General features: G+C 46.5%; 1 pseudogene; it reads right to left on the reverse strand.

Moving 5' to 3' along the window:
* Window positions 1-1610: 1610 nt before the first annotated feature.
* LOC123255981 lies at window positions 1611-3845 on the reverse strand (annotated as a pseudogene).
* Between the last annotated feature and the right edge of the window lie 940 nt (window positions 3846-4785).

Here is a 4785-nt window from a genome sequence, read left to right on the forward strand (position 1 = left end):
CAGCATCCAAAATTTTGGCACAAACACTTCTTAGAAAGGACCCGTGTCTTGGAATTAAGGTTAGAAATTCCAAAACCAGGGTGGAGAAGTGTGGGTCATGGGGAGTTAGGAACAGAATTTTCCATTCTAGCCTACACTCTTCTCCTCCTGCCCATAGGATCGAGGGCAATATCAATGTCTTTGTTGCCTAATTTCCTCCATCTCTGGTTGAGACGCAAGGTCAGAGATCTTCAAAGTCCCTTCCACAAAATGGTAGAGGGGGCAAGAGGGACATGGGCTCAAGTATTCCCTGCCCGTTGCCTTCTATTCCCATTGGCTCTTGGATCATTCCTTGTCCAAAGTCTCCTAATTTCCCAGGGAGTGAGGGATGCTAAACCTAAGATGTATACTGGGAAACCACTAGGGTTGTTCCTCCTCTAGTCCTTCTCCCTGGATCTTGGAATGGAACTTGGCTAATCATTCTCCCTATGCACTTCACACACACAGGGATGGACCAAATAATCTCTACCTCCTGAGAATCAAATGAGACTCAGGATATATGCCCTTCTTGGGCTCCCTCTCAATCGGGACTCTCAATCTTCTGCTTCATGGCCTTTAGACCTTGACATATCCCAGCTGTCACTTGGATCTCCAGGACCTCACTGGGCTCAGATACCTGTCATGGAACTCTCCTCTCATGGTAGATGCAGCTCTAGTTACCAGCATCCTGAGCTCTCACAGAGAGGTGGGTAAAACCAGCTGAGGTACCAGCTGGACTCTAAATCTCTAAGGGCTGAAGAATCCACACCTAAGAAAATTACTATCACCTCAGAGTGAAGCTGGAGGGGGCTGCCAGAATTAGAGAGTCATATTTACCCCATCCTCAATCCAAAAGCCTGAGAAGGTTGAAAGGAAAGGCTTAGGGAGAGATCCTGCTAAAGGAAGAACCCTCATTTGGGAGTCAGAAGACTTGAGTCACATCTTTGCTCTTCTCCTCACTCCTGGTGGGATCATGGCCCACTCACAGGACCTGCCTGATCCTCTGTTATCCCATTGATAAATGAGGGAACTGGACTAGACCCCTCAGCCCTTAACAACTCTAAAAACCCAGCAATCTAAGGAGATTTTCTCATTCAGGGACCCTCACCCAACTTAGGATCTCATGTATCTGAAAGCTCATTGGAGTGAGGATCATTTCCCCTCCCTCTTCATCTGGGGTGTCATAGACTGGCTCAGTGCTGAGCCTAAAACCAGGGTTCAGATCATAGTTGAGGAAGAAGGCCTCAGCCCAATTATATACTCTGTGATTCTCTTGTGTGACTCTGGACAAGTCTTTCCCTCTCCATGGTGCCATTTTACTGATTGTTAATATGGGGTTTTGTCTTCAAGAACGTCCAAGGAATCTTTCAGATCTCAGGCATTGTGACTTTGATATTAACCCCCAACCCAGGATCGACCATTATCTTTCCAGCCAGTATTCTAGATCTGAAGAGAATCTTGTCTTCCAAGATCCCTCAGGCCTGACAGGATGTGGGGGGCAGAGCTGGCAGTATGGACACAATTCCCTAAACTCTATGGGGCCTCTGTCCAGGCAGAGGCCAGAACAGTTACACTCATTGATGTTCTGGGGCTCACACACAAGCCTCATCTGGAACCACCAGCTCCAGGGCATCGCCCATCTTTGAGCCTCTAGGTGAAGCATTCCGTTCCCTGTACCTGCAGCTACAGTTCCCAGCATTGTTGGGGCTCACAGAAGAGAGGGGGAATCCAGTCTGGGACTCCGCTGAGAGCTGCTTCTTTAAGGGATTCCACATTCCATCTTTCCATAGAGTGAAAGTCTGTTCTTTAACAGAAAACACCTTGGGTTTTGAGAACCAGAGAGTGATGTTGGTTCCTGGAGCCACCACTGGGCCTGGCTACGCCCATAGAGTGGGTTTAGGGAGTAATCCTAAGAGGAAAATGGCAGGAAAATCAAGAGGAGTTTTCACTTCTAGGTCCCCTTTCTTAACCCCTTAATGAGAGGGGAACAGCAATCTACACTCTGTTCTTTTTTTGTCTGGGGCCATTTCTGACCTTGGAACACCCCCCCTCTCCTGGGGCCCCAGTGAAGTCCATGTGGAACATGAGGAGATCCAAAGGTCTCTTTCACTCTCTTCCAGATATATCCCTTTAGGATTCCCAAGATTTTATGCTGTCCCTAAAGCTCTGTGGGTTACTGTGAGGAGGAGAGGTGGACTTGGGTACTTGGAAAGGTTTCCATCTCTAGTCTCTAAGCACAGTCAGTTCTAGGGCCCTCCTGGGATGGGACCTACTATGGGACATTCTCTTGCTGTAGGAAGTACAGCTGCATGTGCCAGTGTACCTGGCTGTAAGGGTCTATGGGGAAGTGATGGATGAAGATGTGAAGGGCATTCCAGGCATGGATAACTGTCTCAGGAAAGGCAGAAGACTGGGGCATGATGGGTGCTTAAGCCATTTGTCCAGGCTGAAGGGAACACAGTGAGCACAGAAGGGAACAATGGGAGATCCAATTGGAAATGGTGGTGCCCATTTGGGCTTTCCTAGGCAGAAAAAGAAATCTGGGTAAAGTCGGCTAAGCCAAAGGAAATCTCAGGATAGAGTCTGCCTTCTCTAAGAGGCTGATGGGTATCGTTTGAGAGGAGCAGCTTAGCTCTCATGGCTGGGTCACCAGGAGACATTAACTTGAATGGGAAAGATCTCTGAGTTTGGAGATGGGACATTTCAGTTATCATCATTGTTTTGATACTAAATAACCAGATGATCTATTCAAGTCAGTTTTCCACCCTTCTAGAACTCAGTTTCCCCATCTGTAAAAGGGAAATCATGGGGCATGTGTTGTCTTCATAGGCTTATCAAAAGAAAAGATTTCAGGACCTTATTTAAACTCTGAAAATATGTGTTTGATGGAGTCACTCTTACAGAGGCCTTGGGGATGTGGGGGTGATTGGGGGACAGAAATAACTAGTACCCTATTCTTTAGAGAAAGATCTTGGACTGATCTCAGGACTGGCATCCTTCTCACCAGGGTTAGTTTGATACAAACATTGCCTCACCATCCAGCACCAGGAACTGGGGTTTCCTGGGCTCTGATCATGAAGTCCCCAGGCTGTAGGGGCAGCGGTATCCTCCTTCTTCAATCATTTCATACAGATTCTTGAGTGTGAACTGTGCCAGCCCCTAGAATGCCTTTCTCTCCTCTATGAGCTCTCCATCCTTCCATAACTGGAATCTGTCACTGCGCACTTGGCTCTTGCACCTGAGGGTCACATTTCCTCCAGAGTAGACAAAGGAACTTGGGACAGCAGAGAGGGTAGGCCTGGTAAGAGTGCCTGGGAAGGAAACCAAGTCCAGATTTCCAGGAATTCCTCTGGCCCCCGTGACTCTTTCAGTTCTGATTCCACCAAACCCCTCCAGGAGTATCCCCATCCACTCACACTATGTTTTCCTCACTTATCATTGTGGGACAGGCTGTCTGGGCTGAGGTTGCACAAAGAAAAGGAGGAGCATGAAAGAGTTCTGGGGACAACTTACCCATCTGTGCCCTAATCACCCCTTCCAGATGCAGCCCTGTAAGAGAAGATCATGCTATGGATGATTCCTTTCCAGACTAGGCTAATCCCATCCAGAACTCTTGAACCATGACCATCTAATTATCTTTCATCAGAATTTGGAGAAAGAGCCCTTTGACCAGACTTTTTGGTTCTGCTCTTCCCAGAAAGGTTCTGGCTCCTGCTAGGGTCTCTCTGTGTCCTTGAGTCAGCCCCTTTATCACAATGTCCCTCCGTCCCCAAGCTTGACCCTGGAAACTCACCAATGATGAATACCAATGTTACTGTTGGGCTCATGGTGGGTCTTCAGCTGTGTCCTGGACTGCCCAGGCTCAACTGTGTAGAAGGGAAAAGGTAGCAGGACGAGAGACTAGCCCAGGATATGGTGGCCAGCACAGCTGCCTTACACCCCCTAAACTCAGGCCTCACAATTTCTTCTCTGATCCTGATGAAATAAAGACCATGGTCCTTCAAGGCTTAGCTCTGAGGGGTTTACTGTGTCTTAAGGTGAGTTTATCTTAGCAAGGACCAGAAGTTCTGGTGCATATTAAGTACTGAGGGTCACCTAACTGGAGCATGACGTCTCCTAAATGCTTGAACACGCCTGGAAATTACCAAGATCAATCATCATAAAAAGCCTTATTTGGAATGAATCAATAAGGACATAATTCCCTAAACTCTATGACTCAATATGGGGCATAAAGGCCTGATGCCATGTCCCTAAAAGACTAAGTTTCAGACCCCAGACTCAGCTGGTTTATGAGCATGTGTTCCATGTATAATTTCTGGGTCAGTCCCCTCCTCATCTCTCTTGGAGTCAACAGCAACAACAACCACTACAACAGTAATGACTTGTACTTGTTCAGTTTACCAAAATAATTTACTGTTATAATCTCAGTTAATTGTCACAACAATGTGGGAAGCCAATAGGAGAATAGATAAAAATCTGAGCCTCCTCTTTTGACCCCTTTTGTGATCCTTGTGATTTCTTGTTGAAAATATTGTGGCCTTATTGAAAAGATTTAAGTTCCTATCAAACCTGAATTTAAAGGGTTAACACTGTTAACACAGCAAGGGATGCTGCCACCTGGTATAGCCAAGACCACCACCAAGAGGAGGAGAGAGGATATTGTCTCAAGAGAAAACTATAATACATGATCTAATAATAGGTAACCCTAACATCTTGATTACTGTAGACCAGGCATTGTGCTAAATGTTTTATGATCATTATTTCATT

This window comes from Gracilinanus agilis, unplaced genomic scaffold (genome assembly GCF_016433145.1).
Source record: "Gracilinanus agilis isolate LMUSP501 unplaced genomic scaffold, AgileGrace unplaced_scaffold54969, whole genome shotgun sequence".
Lineage (NCBI taxonomy): Eukaryota > Metazoa > Chordata > Mammalia > Didelphimorphia > Didelphidae > Gracilinanus > Gracilinanus agilis.